At 40.2% G+C, this 20,004-nt stretch overlaps 1 pseudogene; it reads left to right on the top strand.

Annotated features, from left to right (window-relative positions):
• The first annotated feature begins 2,227 nt into the window (after positions 1-2,227).
• On the top strand, positions 2,228-19,452 carry LOC102835485 (annotated as a pseudogene).
• The last annotated feature ends 552 nt before the right edge of the window (positions 19,453-20,004 follow it).

Below are 20,004 nucleotides of genomic sequence, written 5' to 3'. Positions count from 1 at the left end.
AATAAGGTCGAGTCCGTTCCAACCCATAGCAACCTTATTTAGAGTTCACTAGGAGCATCTGGGGAGCCTGAACCACTGATCTTGAGGTTCAAACCAACGTTGCTGTCCAACACATTAATCCATAGAACCACACTATCAAGTCAGTTTCAACTCATAATGGTCCTATGATCAACAGAATGAAACACTGCCTGGTCCCACACCAGCTTCACAGCTGTTATGTTTGAGCCTATTACTGCTGCCACGGTGTCAATCCATATTGTTTAGGATCTTCCTCTATGTCATCAACCCTCCACTTTACAAAGCAAGAGCTCCTTCTCTAAGGAATGGTCCTTCCTGACAACATGCACAAAGTATGAGAGGTAAAGTCTCCCCATTCTCAATTCTAAGGAACATTCTGGCAGTACTTCTTCTAAGACAGATTATTTGTTCTACTGGCTGTCCATGGTACTTTCAATATTCTTCCCAACACCATAATTCAAATGAATCGATTATTCTACTGTCTTCCTTTTCACTGGCCAACTTTCACATGTATATTAGACTACTGAAAGTACCATGCTTGGGTCAGGACCACCTTAGTCCTCGACATGACATCTTTGTTCCTTAATACATTAAAGAGGTCTTTTGCAGTAGATTTGTCTAAGACAATAGGTCATTTGATTCATTAACTGCTGCTGCCATGAGTGTTGATTGTGGATCCAAGAAAAATGAAGACTTTGATCTCTTCAATCTCTTCTCTTTTTATCATGATGTTACTTACTGGTCCAATTGTAAGGATTTTCATTTTCTTTACATTTAGGTGCACTCCGTACTGAAGGACTCATTCAGTCTTGTCACTGATTTTGTTGTCAGGTGTTTTCAAGTTGACACAACAGTATGAAAATACTACCTTGCCCTTTGCCATCCTCACAATTGTTGTGTTTGATTCCATTGCCACTTCCACCATGTCAGTCCAATTTGTGGGGGCTTTCCTCTTTTTCACTGACCCTCCACCTTTCCAAGGAATCCCCCCTCCTGACAACAAGTCCAAAGAAGGAGCAATGAAGTCTCTCCCTCATTGCTTCTAAGGATCATTCTGACTGCATCTCTTGCAAGACAGGTTGGTTTTTCTTCTGGAAGTCATGGCACTTTCAATATTCTTCTCCAACACTATCATTCAATTGTATCAATTCTTCTACTGTCTTCACTATTCACTGCCCAACTTTCACATGTATATGAGGCAAATGAAAATATTATGGCTTATGTTAGGCACACCTTAGTCCTCAAACTGACATCTTTGCTCTTTAACACTCTAAAGAGGTCTTTTTCAGTAGATTTGCCTAATGTATATGTCTTTTGACTACTGCTTCCATGAATGCTGATTGTGGATCCAAGCAAAATGAAAGTTTTTACAACTCCAATATTTTCTCTATTTATCATGATATCATTTGCTGATCAATTTTGAGGATTTTTGGTTTCTTTACATTGAGGCACAATCCATGCTGAAGGCTGTATTCTGGGACTTTCATCAGTCGGTATGTTAAGTCCTTTTCACTTTCAGAAAGCAAGGTTGTGTCATATACCTATCACAGGTTGTTAGTGAGTCTTCCTCCAATGCTAATGACATGTTCTTCTTCATGTATTCCAGTTTCTTTGATTATATGTTCAGCATACATACTGAATAAGTATTGTGGAAGGGTGCAACGCTGGGGCACACCTTTTCTGGTTTTAAACCATCCAGTGTCCCACGTTCTGTCTGAACAACTGCCTCTTGATCTGTTTAACAGCTTCATCGTCAGTACAATTAAGTGTTCTGAAACACTCTTTGTAAATTTGATCCATAGTTTGTTAACATCTACACAGTCAAAAGCCTTTGCATAATCAATAAAGCACAGGTAAACATCTTTCTGCTATTCTTTGCATTTAGTCAAGATCCATCTGAAGTTAACAATGAGATCCCTAATCCTACATTGCTGTTGTTAAGTGCCACCGAGTCAGTCCTGACTCATAACAAACTTCTTTAGGGCTTCCAAGGAGTGGCTGGTGAGTTTGAACTGCTGACCTTGTGGTTCAAACCCACCTTGTAGTCGAGTGCATATCCTACAGTGCCACATTAGCATTTAGTAATTAAAATCTCAACAGATAAACCAAAAAACAGCAGATTTAAAAGAAAGTTGAACAGAGAGTGAAAATGAAGTGGAATCAACTTGAGGGCAACTTCAGTGACAACAGTCTTAAAAGAAAACCAAATATGGCATCTTCCGTGAGGAGCTTGTTTGCATGCACAACATCAGATATGTTGACTCTGTGTAGAGTTTTCTCAGCAATTCCACCGAACACCAGTGCATGCAGGAATTTATGGACAAGAAGATGCCAGGCATTATAGCAAGGATTGGAGACACAAAATCAGTAATTAAGATTCTCAGCATAGACGGAGGTGCAGGTACAGTTGACCTTCAAATTCTCTCCAAAGTGCAGGCTCAATATCCAGGAATTCATATCAGCAGTGGAGTTGTTGAACCAAGTGCTGAACAAATCACCAAGTACAAAGTACTGTAGCCAAGATATCAAACCTTGAGAACATAAAGTTTCCTAGGCTTAAGGTAACATCATCTGAATATCAAAATAGAATTATGCAGAAAAAAGTGGAACTTTATTCATATGCTCCAGATGCTGTATTATTTAAAAGGCATCCCAGCTACCCTGAAATTCTTCTAGTCTTTTAGCTACCAGTGCCACAATCCTAATTATTGTTGCATCAGGAGCTAGTGGCTGGGACAAGCTATGGAAAAAATATGAAACTCGCTTACTTAGGGATGACTGACAGTATGTCACCTCGTCGGACCACGCTCTGATGCTGGACAACTTGAGGATTAAGTACAGTGTTATGACCTACTGTCCACCACGGGCATATTGGACTGTTTTATTGACGGTGATGAAAATGGAGACTTGCTTTTGGATTTTTTTGACATAAGCTTTCTACTTTAATACAACAGCAATGTCTGCTCTCAAAGCAGAAATTATGAAAGCTCTACAAGAACCTAAATGCAGGGTGAAGAAAAAGGGAAAGATTTTCTGAGCGTCATCCTGATTGAGACATAGATATTAATCAAAAGAGTAGATTCCAATGTTATTATTTTGTATATAGTTCTGTTATAGTTATAACAATGTTAACCAACCACTTATTTTTATATTGCATTTGCAAGTTTATGCCATAATGTTTTCAATAGAATAGTTTCTGATTGATGTGAAGATCTAAACCTTTCTTGGACTTCCATATGGAATTGTATATGATACCACTAGTCTGATCTCATTACTTCTCCAGGTAAGGGCATCACATGCAGGTTAGATCACCTGGTAAATTGAAGCAATGAAACAACTGTCACCAGCTTAGGACAATAAAATCCTTTCATTTGCTAATTGTATTGGAATTTCCTTCAATACTAATGAAGTTAATGCCTTTTGATGCTTTGAATACTAAGAAAGTGTATGTTTATTAATGGTCATTCCTTTATGAAGACGCATTTGTCTGTGTATACCCTTTGGTTTGATTTCCATCTTATTTTTACTGATCATTAAAAGTAAGCACTCTCATCAGTTGTTCTGTGGGAGAAAGAAGAGGCGTTCTGCTCCCATAAAGATTTACAGCCTTGGAAACCCTGTGCAGGGTCACTAAGAGTCAGATCTGACTCCAGGGCACTTAACCACCACCAACTCTCAGCACAATAAAGAAAAGAAATACATCCATTATGCTCCTATGAAGCAAGAATGACAAGACTTTGGTGTGCTTATTGTGGACACACCAGAAAGTTCAATTGCTTAAAAAGGTCTTCATGTTTGGCAAAGGAAAAGGCCAGTGAAAACAAAGGGAAACCCCAATAGTGGGTGAACAAGAGCAGCGGCAACAGCCTCTAACATACCAAGGATCATCATTATGCACCGGATGGGAAATATTTTGTTCTGTAAAACATTAGATTGCCATGAGTTGGAAGCAAGTATACAACAAATAACAATAATCTCAGAAATTGGAATATTCAACATATGAAAGCTTCACCTTACATATAACTGAACTTGTTACATGACTCCTTGTACGACTGATTTTATCTACTAGACAGTATGCTAAGAGCTTAATACAAATTACCTCACTTAATACTTGAAGTATAGGTATGAAGTTGATACTATATATCCATTTTACAAATTTTAAAACCAAGGGTTAAAGATAGTTATTTGCATAAATAGAGGGCAAAGTCAACATGGGAGCCTAAAATAGTGTTTCTCCAAGCCCTTTACTCTTAAAATTCACTATGCAAATCAATTAATCCAAGTAGTGATCTCTAATACTCAATTAAAAGATTAATAATTTAAACTGCCTGGGCGGAGCTTTAATGGTTGTCTTAGTTTTTTTTTTAGCTACAACTAAATAGGACAATCAGGGAATTGTAGGTAATTACCATTTATCAACTCTCCAGAGCTCACTGTATAATTCTCACTATCAATGCTCTTCTTCAGATGCACACAGAGGTCAATTACTTCTCAGGAAAATGAAGGCCAAACAGATGAAGTATGAGTTTCTGAGCCCATTTGAAAGGTAATTCATTAAGAATATGGAAATAAACATTTTTTTGACATAATTTCATTTCTCTCTTGTTTTCAGCCGTATTTCTCTCTTTGCTAAGTCAAAAATCATTACTAAGAGTAAAAGTTCGTGAACTGGCAAACACCAAATATTTAACTTGGTTTCGATCCCAGATATGAATGGTAATATTTATTTTAAGAGAGAGAGAAAACAACTAAAATCCTGTGAGAATGCAGACCACACATCTTTTTCTTATTTAATAATCATATTTAGTGATAATTTCTATATTTCATATTTTCAGGGATTTCAAGGATTAGGAATCTGAGACCTGAATTCCAAACCTGTCACTTAATGGCTGTCCCCTTTAAAGTTCTCAGGGCTTTGCCCCAACTTAGAAGAGGGTTTGGACCTTTTCCGTTCTAAGCTGTTGTACTTTGATCATCGGATAGCTCTGCAATAGGGTCCAGTGTTAAAATCCTCCACGCCCACTCATGTTCCATAATATACATTTAGCCATCCTAGTCACACTTTTCCACATGATTCTTTTCCATCTTCCTTACTCTCCTTTACTCTCTAGCCTTCCTTCCACACGCTTGCTTTCTGCAGAGAAATGTACTGAGTTCCCAGAAAATCAGAGTCCTTTTGGCAGAGGCTTCCTTCCATACATGTTATAAACTCAACCCCAACTCACAATCTCTCCGTCTTCGTTTTAGCGATGTTGTAACATAAATACCACAGGTCGATGTCTTTAGAGAACAGAAATGTCTCCATTTAGGAAGCTGTTGTTTCGGTTGTTGTTGAGGATCATTGAATCAGTTCCGACTCATAGTAACCTTACGTACAGCAGAACAAAACACTGTGTGGTTCTGCACCAGCCTCACGGTTGTGGTTGTGTTTGGGCCCCTTGTTACAGCCACTATGTCAGTTCATCTTACTGAGGGTCGTCTTCTCTCTCACTGATCCTCTACCAAGTAGGAAGTTCGTCTCCAGGGACTGTTCCTCCTGATAACATTTCCAAAGTACATGACACAAAGTCTCATTAACCTCACTTCCAAGGAACATTCTGGTTATGTTTCTTCAAGATAAATGTGTTCGTTCTTCTGGAAGTCTATAGCATATTCATCATTCTCCACCAATACCACAATTCAAAAGCATCACTTCTTCTTCAGCCTTCCTTACTCATTGTCCAACTTTTGCATGCATACAAGGCTATTGAAAATAACCATGGCTGAGATCAGGGTCACCTTACTCTTCAAGGTGACATCTTTGCTTTTTTTTTTGACACTTTATAGAGGTATTTTGCAGCAGATTTGCCCAATGCAACATAGCGTTTGATTTCTTGAGTGCTGCTTCCATGGATGTTAATAACAGATCCAAGTCCAATGAAATCCTAGACAGATTCAATGTTTACTGCACTTGTCATGATGCTCATCATTGGCCCAACTGTGAAGATTTTTGTTGTCTTTAGGTTGAGGTATAATCCATACTGAAGACTGTAGTCTTTGATCTTCATCAGGAAGTGCTTCAAATCCTCACAGCTAAAGGAAGCTAGGTGTCCAAATTGTTGGACATGGCTTCAGGGAAAAGCTCTCTCTTTGGCAGCGCTTCAGGAATATCCTCATTTTAACTTCAGTAGCCTCGGAGCTCTTGGATTCCTTAGAAATCTTCATACGGCATCTGCCAACCCCTCCTTGTGTTTGCTCCTGTGTCTGATCTACTTTTTTCATAACTCAAAAGTGGATGCCTTTAGGCCACACCTTCCACTAATACAGTCTCATTAGAAACAGACAAAATCTTCTTCCCAAATGGGTTCAGGGCTTAAGATTCCAATGCACAATTCAATCCATAGCACATTCTATCTGAGTCCATCATAATCAGAAATCGGGCTTCCTTAATTATTCCTCTTTACCACTAAATTTTTATACAACCTCTTTTCTCCTATCCCCATTTTTACAGAAATAGCTAGTAACTACCTGGGGAGAAGGGAGGGCTCTGCCACTGATCCTTGTGGTCATCCTTAAACTCCTTTATTTCTTGTTGTTGTTCAATGTCTTCAACTTGGTTCTGACTCATAGTGACCCTGGATGGGTTTCCAAGGAGCAGCTGGTGGGTTTGAACTGCCAACCTTGCAGTTAGCAGTCCAGTGTTTATCCTACTGCACCAGCACTCCAAACCAAACGAGATCCCTTATTTTAGAAGTTACTTTATAAACTAGTTCAGCTCATGTTCTTTTCTCAAATCTCCACATATGTAGTTCAGAGTCAGTTGGTTCCGTTTTAATACCTTGATGGTTACTCCTCAGTTTTTCTGACCTTATTTCCCCCCATTTGAAACTAAATTCTCTGAAAGCCATCTATTAGACAGTCCTGGATAGAGTAGAGGGAAAATGTGGATTAAATTCAAAAGTATATATATATATATATATAATCAGACTTACTGACGAGATAGAAATAGTAGAACCCTCCTAGACAATGCCCCTTCGCCACCCTGGAAGTCTGGAACTGAACTCAATCCTGTGGCTTAATCTCAGCCCAACAATACACAGGTCTATAAGAAAGCCTTCTATGATAAGCACTGGACTGTGAGCCATACGGTCTGTGGTTTGAGCCTGCCAGGTGGGAGAAAGATGCAACTTTCTGCTCCAGTGAAGAGTTAAGGCCTCAGAAACCCTATACAGGGTCGCTATGAATAGGAATTGACTTGAAGCCACTTAACAACAACAATGACTATTTCTAAAATGCTGAGTTTTTGTATATCAAACCTCTTCTGATATTGGGAAATGTTTTACTTTACAAATCCTAACATTCACATACTTTGACATGTTATTAGGAGGAACCAGTCCCTGGAGAATGACATCATGCTTAGGGTGAAATGAAGGGTCAGAAGAAAAAAAAGAAAGACCCTCAGTGAGATGGACTGGCATGGTGTCAGCAGCAATGAATTCAAGTATGGCAACAATTGTGAGGTTGGCACAGGACCGGGCAGTGTTTCCTTCTGTTGTGCACAGGGTCACTATGAGTCAGAACCAACAATAAGGCATCTAACAACAAACTTCAGTTACTTAGCTTGCTGCTTTCTCCCAGTAAGCATTATCATTGAAATTCTTACATAATCACTAAGGGAAAAAAAATACACTGACATTTCTCAAGTTAGAGATTGTCACGAGTTTTACTATTAAAGGAAAAATAAGGTGGGAAATAAAAATCAATTTAGAGACTGCAATTGGGTCTTTATTAACAAAGAAAATAGTCAATCATCTCTTTCTGGAGGCCTTGTTTAACCCATCCGTCCATCACCCTTCTAATTATCCTGGGAGTAAATCAGTATAGTTGACTTTCAGGACAAGAGATGATAAACGGAAGATTCCCTGCCTGCCACAAGATGTTGTTGTTAAGTGCTGTCAAGCCGGTTCCGACTTATAAGGACCCTGTATAGGGATTCTGAAGAGCAGCTGGTAGGTTTGAACCAACAGATTTGACGTTCAAACCGACTTTGCAGTCCAGTGCTTATCCTACAGCACCATACACAACAGATAGTGTTTGAAATTTTGTGGCTCCTTAAAAGAACCAAAGGAGTCTAGTGGTGCTGTGGGATAAGCATTGTGCTTCTAACCTCAAGGTTGGGGTTCGAACCCACGCTCCACTCCGTGGGAGGAAGATGAAGCTGTCTGCTCCCATAAAGACTTAGTCTCAGAAATCTTACAGAACAGGTAGGTCTACACTGTCCTTCAAACTCGCCATGAGTTGGCAGTGGTGATGGTAGGAGAAGGACCAAAGAAAGGAGTTAAACGTGGTGCTTTAAAAACGCAGCCTCGGGCTCTTGTCCTCAGTTCCCTCCGCGCCTGTTCTTTGTAGCAGTTCTCTGGCCACTTGACCTTCAATTTGTTGGACGGCAGGACTGTGTTCTGGCTTCCCCATTCATTTCTCGTTCTTTGTTTTAACATGCTAAATCCTGCTGCCTCCTCACTGCTTCCCAAGTGAAGCAGCACACGGGTGACTCTTAGGCACATCTGGGTTCAGCTTCCCCATCCCCTAGACTGCCTCCCCGTCTCCAACTCCCCCTCCAGCAGCCTCATCCCGCCCCGTTCGGGATCTGGGATGGCGCCGCTGACTGACGGCCCTCTGCTGCCATCTGGTGGTTACAGCATTCCACCCATTGGTCCACCCCATCTCTACTAGGCCCCTGCAAGTGTTTACTGTGCTGTGTTCACCTGGAAGGACATGCCTTGGTCATGAATGAAGGCCAAAGAAAAAGAAAAAAACATATTGGCATTTTCAATGTAAAGTTATTGCAATTTCTGTGCAATAACCCCACTTCAAGACCCATTCTCGTACAGTAGTTGTTCTTAAGTGCAGTTGAGACTGCTCAACTCTAAGTGACCTTGTGAAGGCTTTCCGAGAGTGTCTGGTGAATTTGAACCGTCGACCTTGTGATTCAAACTGACCTTGTGGTCCAAAGCCACACCAGGACTCAGCAGCGCAGTTGTTGCTGTTGTTGTTAAGTGCTGTGGAGTCGGTTCCAACTCATAACGACCTTGTACAGGGTTTCCAAGGAGTAGCTGGTGAGTTTGAATCACCAATTTTGTGGTTCAAACTGACCTTGTAGTCCGGCACATTAACCCCCAGTGCCACGGGAACTCTAAATTTAAATTGCAAATACAGGCAGTCCCTTGGTTAATGATAGAAAGCCATTCTTAAGTATGCCTTTGAGCTGAATGTGTACTTAAGTCAGATGAGGTGCAAATGGGTCTAACTGAGTCTGGTTTTAATGAAAGAAAAGACTCCAACGAATTGCAATGATTTAAGAGCAGCAAGTGAAATTGACTGCGGTGAAGAATTTGTTGCCAGCGCCATTGAATCCTGTCCTTTCTGAAGTGAATTACAGAACATTAAAAGAAGTAAGGAGCTCTGGTAGCGTAGTGGTTACGAATCGGGCTGCGAACCTTAAGGTCAGCAGTTCGAAACTACGAGCCACTCCGCGGGAGAAAGATGAGGCTTTCTACTCCCGTAAGGATTTACACCCTCGGAAACCCTGTACAGGGTCGCTCTGGGTCGGAACCGACTCGACGGCACTTAACAACAACAACAAAAGAAGTTGGCAGTTTGTAAACCGTGAACATACTGTATCATTCCTGAACCGATATGCCTACTAGCTGTCATCCTATTTCTTCTTCTTTGCACAGGCCAATTTCTTAGGGGGTTTTAGTACCCATCATCTTAGCTTTTCTTACTTGCTCCCATTACTCTACCATTAACCGACCCACCTTCTGATTTTCAAAACAAAACTTTCTTAATTGAGTTTGAAAACAACACAATAGGATCATTTTGTTAAGCTGTTCTATTGAGTAAAAAGTGACATAAAGTTGGATCTGCTTACTTTCAAGTTTCCAAAGTCAACTAGTTGTTGTTGGTAAGTGCTTTTAAGTCTGTTCCAACTCATAGAGGCCCCGTATAGGGTTTCTGAGGAGCGACTGATGAGTTTGAACCACAGACATTGTGATTAGCAGTCCAGTGCTTATCCTACAGCACCACACCAGGACTCCAAGTAGTCTAGATATATGCACTAGATCCCTATAGGCAACTCTGAGAAGCAAACTATTAGCAGGAAGACCAGATTCTACCAGTTCCTGTTGTTGTTGTTAAAGTGCCATCGCATAGGTTCTGACTCATAGCGACCCTGTATAGTGTTTCCGAGGATGGTGGCCAACATTAATTAGAGATGTTTCAACAGCTGCAGGAAGTCAACAACTTAATAAGAAACATTACAAAGACTTAATTTGTCCAGGGTGGCCACAAATTCCCACACCAAGAGAAAGATGAACAAAAGGTTTACTGATTCAAGCAACATGAATTAGAACAGATGCTAGAGAGCCTCCTCCTTGTAAAACATGGTTGAGGTCCATGACAAGGCTACTCGTGGTTCGATAGCGACATAAGCAGGTGCCATAAGCCAAATAGTACATTTATTTCTTGAAAGTCTGAGAAAACATTGAGTTGTAATTTCTTTCTGCATCCAACAAGAAAGCTACAGAATTTTATACTCTCCATGTTTCTTCCTCTCCAAGGCCATTAGTCATGCTCCAAATCTCAAATGCAGCTGGATTCACATTCTGATAGAGAACAGTGATTTTGAGTAGCAGGGATTCTTTATGAAACAAAATAGTAGATGGTATTAGCTCAGGGATATAAAGAAAAGAGAAATAAGGAGAAAATTATTTATTACCTCTCACAATAATTGAAGTCACTATGCTCAGCTGCTAACCAGTAAGTTGACTGTTGAAATCCACCCAGAGGAGGCTTAGGAGAAGAGCCTCCTGAGCTGCTTCTGAAAACCCAGCTATTGAAAGCCCTATGGTATAGTTTTGCTCCAACACACATGAGTGGGAGTCAATTCTATAGCAACTGATATTGACATCCCCCCAAAGCTCATTGCCATGGAATCAACTCTAACTCAGCAGTTCTGTAAGACAGAGTGCAAAGGGTTCTACAGGAGCTGACTGCCCCATCTTTCTCTCTTGAAATGATTGGTGGGTTTGAACTGCCATCTTTTGAGTTGTAGCCTAGAGCTTAACCAATGTGGCACCAGTGCTCCTTAATGTTTACATCATGTTAGGTGTCATCGTGTTGATTCCAACTTACACAGAATAGTATGGGTTATGTGTATTTCGAACCTCAGACTGCTTCAATTTTAATTGAATGCCTTCACTGAAACCAGTGTTAGCCAGATTACCTTTGATCAACACACTATTTTTTTGTTGTTGTAGTTGTTTAGTTTGGGCAGTTTTGAAAGAACCTTCGTTATCACTGCTGACATGAAAAACCACACTACTGGCTTCCCCTAGCCTATCTGAGCATTCAAAACTTTCTTGGAAAAATGGAATTTAAAGAGAATGGATTTTTCCCACAAACTTTCTGAAGCCCCCTTGTATTTCTATATCGCATTGCGCAGTATGCTTGAATCTGTGTCTTCCCAATCATGAGCAATTCCCTGGGAATGTGTACTTTGGGAGTAGAAGACAGAGTTGGATACAAGGCAGAGGATGTAGGTTATTGAGGATGTGAGAGCTGGAGACACAGGCAGACCAAGACTGGTACCCCAGGTCAACATGCTAAGTGTGGACAGTGATGTATCGTGAGCTGCCTCTTCTGAGAAATCTTGAACATCTCTGACAAACCAAAATGAAGGAATGAGAATTGGACTGGGGAGAAGAGAGGGAATGACGACACCTAATGACTTCAACATGGAAGCGTTTACCATTCATTAAGCATAAACAAGCCACTAATGGGGAGAACATGTGGTGGACTTTACTGAAGTGGTACCAACTGAGGTGACAAGCTTGCCGGAAGAAGTTTTAGTCTCTATGCATCTTTCTACCTTAGTCTATTTTACCTTCCATTGAGCTCTTCTCTCTCATCTGATATTCCCCAGTCATGGTACATGAGCAGACTAGTCTGGTCCAAGTGACAGTATAGTACAGGGTCAACCTTTTCAAAATAAACATCCTGTTATTTGCTCCCCAGGGTCCCTGCTTCTGGTTTCCACCTCTTGAAGTGTGGACTGTTCATACCACTCCCATCTTCTGTCTCTAATATTTTGGGGCTGAGTTTCCTTTTTCAATGTGTTCTTGCCTTCTATTGTTCTGTCAAGAATTCCTCAGTTTCTGGTCCACCAACTGAGTCATTTTTCCTTTTACTCCCAAACTCATTATTCATTTGTTTTCTTATCTTCCCCATAATTCATCATTTCTAAGGATTTCGTAAGGAAGGCAGGGAGGTATTTATTTTGAGAAGGGACTCTTCCATCTAAGATTAAGAAAGTAAATAATCAGGAAACCCAAGCATCAGACTGTCTCCTCATTCCCACAAAAACGTTCGGAAGAATGAACATGTTACATAACCACTTCGGAGTCCCTGGCTGAAATCACTTCTCTGGAGGGTTCACTTTACTTTCTGCTTCAGACTCTGTGAGCGAACCCACACTTCACTACTGAACACAATTTAAGATTCTGCTTTGAAATTTTTCTGCTCCATTGACACCAGTCTCATCTGAGAGGTTAATGTAGGGCGAGTTTTTCTTCTTTTTATCATCATAATACCAAAAGCCAAAACAAACGTAACTGTCATCAAGTTGGTTCTGACTCACAACGATCGTCTAGGACAGAGTAGAATCCTCCCTATGGTTTCCAAGGCTATAAATCTTTACAGAAGCAGACAGCCTCATTCACCCATGGAGCAGTTGATGGGTTCAAACTGCTGACCTTGTGGTTTACAGCCCAACACATAACCCACTACACCATCAGAATTTCTTCTGCACAAAGTACCCATAAAGACGTCACTGTCCCATTGGGGTGGCCAAAGGAAAACAGTGTGAGGAAACTTCATTCTACTGTTTAAGCAAAGCCTTGTTTGTGCTCACGGGATGTTCTTGCAGACTTCACAGAATGCGGTAGTGAAAACAAGATTCATTCTATACCCACATCTCAGGAAACAGCAAAAGTATAAAATGCACCTTATTTTCATTGCTTTGTTATAAGATCATTTCTGTAAGAACCCAAGTGTTTTTTTGTTTGTTTTTTTCTTCCCGCAAGTTGCTTCTCAGTCACATGACTATTGAGATTCCCAATTAGAATATGTTTAAAATAAACCATGTGGTGAGAATTTTCTTTCATCTGCCTCTAGCATTTAATCCAAACTTTGTGAAATTTCAGATTCATCTTCTGACTTTCAATCGCTTTACTTGGTAAGTTATCTAAATTGTAAAATATCCCTTATTGAAGAAAACACTCGATGCTTGGCTAAAAAAAGAAAGAAAAATGTACAGACTCTAGAAGTATGGGTTTGGAAAAAGACAGACCACAGTCTTCTAGTCTTGTTACTGTTGAATGAATGTCAGCTCATAGCAACCCGATAAGGCAGAGTAGAACTGTCTCATAGAGTTTCCAAGACTACATATAACCTTTACAGAAGAAAACCGTCACATCCTTTTCCCCTCAAAGCTGCTGGTGGGTTCAAACTGTAACCTTTCGGTTAGCAGTCCAGCACTTTAACAATGGTGCCACCAGGTCTCAGAAGTCCCATAACCCAAACCAAACCTGCTGTCATCAAGTTGTCTGACTCACAGTGACCCTAAAGAACAGAGTAGAACCACCTCATGGGGCTCCTAGGCTCCTGTTAGGTAGCAGACTGTCACATGTTTCTCCTGAGGATCAGCTGATTAGGATCAAACATCCACCCTTAGAGTTAACAGCCAAGTGCTTACCCTCTGTGCCACTAGGTCTCCTTCCAAGGGCCCATAGTCACCAGTGCCCCTTCAGAAGCTCCAGGGTACAGCTTAAATAGAAACGTGGAATGAAACAACAGCTCTGATTCTGGAGTCTCAAGCCTATCACAGTGTCATTAAAAAGATGACTGGGGACAGAAAAGCAAGGTGGTCATCAGTCTTAGCAACACATAGGGAGCTATTTGAAATCTTTGGGAGGTTTCAGGAGCAACCACCAAAGTAGCTTACAACCTAAACAAAGTTGTTGTTGTTAAGTGCCATCTTGAGTTGGTTCTGGCCCATAGCTGGTTAGAGTTTCTGAGGAGCAGCTGGTGTGCTTGAACTGCCAACCTTATGGTTAGCAGTTCAATGCTTATTCTACAGCAACACACCAGGACTCCCAATGTAGATACAACCAATTAGTAACTGAAGTTCTTGAGTGCTGGAAATTATCAATTTTTCTCAAGAGAAAACAATCCTTAGGATATCTTCAGTCTTCTCTCCATCATACACACATATACACACGTGTGCATACATAAGTATTAAAGTGTAAACATTTCTGAGATAAAGAGCTGAAGTAACTATGTCTAATCATTTTGTTTCAGTCCAGAATCTTTTCACTGGGTATAAAAGACAACCTTACATGGGATCTGAATGTGTAAAAGATTTCACTTTAAAATCGATAGAAATCGATGCATAAGAAGGAGGTTACAAAGATCCCAGAGCAGTGACAAAGACACAATGAAGAATAGAACAAGAAAGTCCTCTCATGAACCCGAGCCTCTATTTGTCACTGAGCGATCTTTCTCCTCTTACACCCTCCCAGCTGTGCGTCTTCCAGATGTTCTCCCCTATGAAAGTCGGCCTTTTTAAGGGGTTCGAGTTCCTTCCACAGTGACCCATTCTTTTCCATTCCTCACAACATTACTTGCTCAAAACAAACCATTTTTCTAAGCCTCGTGGATCACTTCTCACATTTAGTACATAGCTCTTTTGAACACAAAGTTGAGTCATTTATAAAGTTGAGATGACATCATGTCCCATAGACATTTAATTAGACATTTATTAATATAAGTTCTGCAGGGTTGCATTGAATTTTTTTTTTTTTTAATTTTGGAACCAATATTATTTTTTAAAAGAAATATATTGTAGGTCACTGAGAAGCTCATTTAAAAAATTAATTTAAAAAGCCCAATAACACCCAGTGCTGTTGAGTTGATTCCAACTCAGCCTATAAGACAGAGTTTCCAAGACTGTAGTCTATACAGCTGACAGCCACGGAGCAGATGTGAGTTCAAACCACCAACTTTTTGGTTAGCTGTGAGCATTTAAACCCTTGTGCCACCAAGATTCCCCAGATTGAGTGGGATTTCATTGCTTATAAAGGAAAAGGGCTCTATGTTGGTGGAGGATACAGAAAATATTATACACAGCATTCTTGACTTCCAGGAGACAAAATGATACATTCTTGAATATGTAACTTCACATAAAGTTGTTAAACACCAACTCAAGAAAAATAGAAGAATTTGATAGGTTCATATGTAATTAACTTTTAAATGAATTTATATTAAATTGTGACAGTTTTAAGTACTGGAGAAGGCTATTGTATTTTTATCTATTTAAAAGTATTTATGATTCCTGAATAGTTTTCATCTTGTCTTGATAGGTCTGCTGAAAGGAGATGGGGATACAATTCTTATGATTCAATAGTGAGTAATTGTTATCATGACTAATTGTGACTATCACAACTGTAAAGGTAGAAATTTTGTAACAAACGGGGGGAGTAGTTAATCTTACAGTCCAGAAACAGAGGACCCTAAGACCATCAAGGGAGAAAAACACAAACAGACTGCAAGATCTTATCCAGGGAAGCAGCGACACCTGAGATGGAGGCAGAGACGGGGACATAGAGAGAGGGAGCAACTGAGGACTCTAGACTCATGGAAAGAGAGGGACTGAGGGCTGGCAGTCAGGAGGCAGACTTGCAGAATGTGCCCTTTGGTTGTTTAAATTATTATCTATTCCTGAGTGTTTTTGTGTATACCACCCCCCCCAACTCACACACACACACACACAAAAAAGAGGAAATGGAAGCAAATACTGTTGAATGATGACACATGGAAGAGATTGTAATCATTGCAATGAAATGATGAGTGTAAAAACTGATGTTCTCCCATGTAATCGATCACTCAATTCACAATAAAAACTTTAAAAATTTTTTTTAAAAAAAGGATTAGTCTTTCTTGCTGTCTTGCTCTTTGAATGGAGGGGATTCTGCACCTTTAAACCACTTTCAACTATCTATAATCTGCCCTCACTTTGAGGCGATTAAACCAACCCCTACCCGCAACAAATGTTTTGTTAAAATCAACTCACTCGCTGTAGATGCAGCTTTTTAATCATGAAAAAAGTGTTCCTGCAGTAAAAAAAATTAAAATTAAAATAAAAACAAAACCACTGCCATCCAGTCAGTTTTGGGACTACACATCTTTATAGAAGCAGAAAGCGTCATTTGTGTCCCGAAAAACATCTGGTGGGTTTGAACTGCAGACCTTGCTGTTAGTAGTCCAGTGCTTATCCTACATCAGCACCCGGGTTCCTTTTCTTGCACTGAAGTAAGACTAAATGAGAACTATATGGGCCAGCTGCAGCTCACCTGCAAATTCGCCTTAAAAGACACACTTTAGAAAGGATCTCATTCATAACCTGCGAATGGAGCTCTGGTAGTGTAGTGGTTACGAATCGGGCTGCGAACAGCAAGGTCAACAGTTCGAAACTACCAGCTGTTCCGCGGGAGAAAGAAGAGGCTTTCTGCTCCCGTAAAGATTTACAGCCTCGGAAAACCTGCCCTGTACAGGTTCGCTATGAGTCGGAACCGACTCCACGGTACATAACAACAACAACATTTTTTAAATGAGAAAATCTGAGAAATTTATAAATCAACCAGAAATAAGAGACAATTTCTAAAGTGTCCTGAGAGCACAGACCTGTTTACTGAAACTAGAAGAGAGCCAAGAGGCAAATCTATGTATCTGATAGTGGGAAAACCTAAGAGCTACCTTATTCCAAGGCAGCGCTGGTGGATTCAAACCTCCAAGCTTCCGGTTACAGCTGAGCATAGCTTAATTGTTATTGTTAGGAGCCATTGAGTCAGTACTGACTCATAGCGACCTTAAGCACAGCAGAACGAAACACTGACCGATCCTGGGCCAACCTCACTATCATTGCAATGCTTGAGTCCATCGATGCTGCCACTTGGCCAATCCAGCTCGTTGGGGGTCTTCCTCTTTTTCTCTGACCCTCCACCTAACCAAACATGATATCCTTTTCCATTGACTGGTCTCTCCTGACAATATGTCCGAAGCATGAGAGGTGATGTTTAGCCATCCTAGCCTTCAAGGATCACTCTAGCTGCACTTCTTCCAACACAGATCTATTGGTTCTTTTGGCAGCCCATGGCACTTTCAATATTCTCCTCCAACACCATAACTCAAAAGCATCAATTCTTCTACGGTCTTCCTTATTCACTGTCCATATGCATATGAGGTTATTGAAAATACTATGGCTTGGGTCAGGCACACCTTAGTCCTCAAGCTGACATCTTTGCTCTTCAACACTTTAAAGAAAGTCTTGTACAGCAGATTTGTCTAATGCAATACGTCATTTGATTTCTTGCCTGCTGCTTCCATGAGTGTTGATAGTTGATCCAAGAAGAATGAAGTCCTTGACAACTTCAGTCTTTTCTCCATTGATAAAAAATGTTGTTTATTGGGCCAGTGGTGAGGATTTTTGTTTTCTTGACATTGAGATGCAACCCATACGCCATACGGAAGGCTGTGCTCTTTGATCTTCATCAGTAAATATTTTAACTCTTCTTCACTTTCAGCAAGCAAAGTTGTATTATCTGCATATCGCAGGTTGTTAATGAGTCTTTCTCCAATCCCAATGTCGTGTTTTTCTTCATATAACCCAGCTTCTCGGATTATTTGCTTAGCATACTGGTTGAATAAGTATGGTGAAAGAATACAATCCTGTTGTACACCTTCTTAATTTTAAACCATTCAGTGTTCCCATGTTCTGTTCGAACAACTACCTCTTGGTCCATGTACAGATTCCTCATGAGCACAATTAAGTGTTCAGGAATACTGATACTTGGCAATGTTGTCCATAGCTTGTCATGATCCACACAATTGAAAGCCTTTGAGTTGTCGATAAATCACAGGTAAACATCTTTCTGATATTCTCTGCTTTCAGCCAAGATCCACCGGACATCATCAATGATATACCTCATTCCACAGCCTCTTCTGAATCTGGCTTGAACCTCTGGAAGTTCTCTGTCAATGTATACTTGTAGCCGTTTCTGTATTACCTTTAGTAAAACTTTACTCACATGGAATATCAAAGAGATTGTCCAATGATTTCAACATTCCTTTGGGTCATCTCTCTTTGGCATGGGCACAAATACGGATCTCTTCCAGTCAGCCAGATAGTTGTCTTCCAAATTTTTTGCAGAGACAAGTGAATGTCTCCTGTGTCACCTCACTTTCTTGAAAAGATTTCTATTTTTATTCCATCAATTCCTGGTGCTTTGTTCTTTGCCAATTCTTTCAATGCACCTTGGACTTCTTCCTTCAGTATCACTGGCTCTTGATCATATGCTACCTCTTGAAATGGTTGAACATTAACCATTTCCTTTTGGTACAGTGACTTTGTGTATTCCTTCCATCTTCTTTTGATGCTTTCTACATCATTCAATAATTTGCCCAGAGAATCCTTCAATAACAAAAGTCCAGGCTTGAGTTTTTTCTTCAGTTCCCCCAGCTTGAGAAATATGAAGCATGTTCTTCCTTTTTGGTTTTCTGACTCCAGATCCTTGCACATTTTGTTGAAATATTTGGCTTTATCTTCTCGAGCTGGTCTTTGAAATTTTCTGTTCGGCTCTTGGACATCCTCATTTCTTCCATTTGCTTTAGCATCTCTGCATTGAGAGCAAGTTTCAGTGTCTCTCTGACATCCATTTTGAATTTTTCCTTCTTTCTTGTCTTCTTAATGACTTTTTGCTTTCTGCCTGTATGATGTTCTTGATGTCATCCCACAACTCTTCTGGTCTTTGGTCTTTAGTGTTTAACGTATCAAATCTGTTCTTCAGAAGATCTCTAAATTTAGGTGGGATATATTCAAGGTCATATTTTGGCTCTCGCAGACTTGTTTTCATTTTCTTCAGCTTCAGTTTGAATTTGCATATGAGTAACTGATGGTCTGTTCCACAGTCTGCCCCAACCTTGCTTCGACTGATGATATGGAACTTTTCCATCATCTCTTTCTGCAGAGGTAGTCAATTTTATTTCTATGTATTCCATCTAGCGAGGTCCATGTGTATAATTGTCTATTATGGTGTCTAAAGAAGGTATTTGAGTGGTCGGCGCAGGGGCAGGGGGTCCCTGACAGAGTGGGCTAAGGAACTGTCCACCTCCGGAGAAACCCCTTGTGCAGGCTGGTCCTGCAAATGGCACCCGAGAAGGAACCAGAGAAGATTCACAAAAGAGAAATTAAAAAGCACTCCCATTACAGAAGCAGATACCTATTTTGTGGATGGCTCGGGAAAAGGGAAAGCGGCTTATTGGGGTCCCCGGAAAGGGTGACTACCAGTTCCTTCACTTCTGCACAGCAGGCAGAACTTTTTGACCCTCCTTTACTTCAATTAATAGAATGGAAGGAGTTGGGACCAACAGTCTTTGTTAATAACAGCGTTTGGTTGCCCAAGCCCTGGAGTGATAAGGGTCCACAGTTCCCTCATGAAGAAGGAAAAGAAATTAATTTTGACTCTGAGATTTGATATCTTGCCTGTTTATTTTTATGTATAAAAATAAGACAGCAAGGGTGGAATCATTGGATTAATGCAAAAACTGACACAAGGCATTTTGTATTGTTAGGAGGTTTTACTTTTTATGAGAATGTGACAAATGTGACTATGGAACAAAAGAATAATGAAAAAGAATGTTTTCATATGAGTTGTAACAGAATTGTTTCTAGAAAAACCGAAATGGTCTAAATGCAGTGGGAACATGCTAAAGCATTAAAGAATGTTACAGTCACCATTATTGATTGGGGACCTCCTGGAAAATTTTTAGCAAATTGTTCATTGGAAGAAAAGGCTAATGTTATTCGTAACTGAAAAAAAAAAAAAAAAAAAA

This window comes from Chrysochloris asiatica, unplaced genomic scaffold (assembly GCF_000296735.1).
Source record: "Chrysochloris asiatica unplaced genomic scaffold, ChrAsi1.0 scaffold00007, whole genome shotgun sequence".
Classification (NCBI taxonomy): Eukaryota; Metazoa; Chordata; class Mammalia; order Afrosoricida; family Chrysochloridae; genus Chrysochloris; species Chrysochloris asiatica.
Note: the sequence above shows the minus strand (reverse complement) of the source record. Positions and strands in the feature narration are given on the sequence as shown.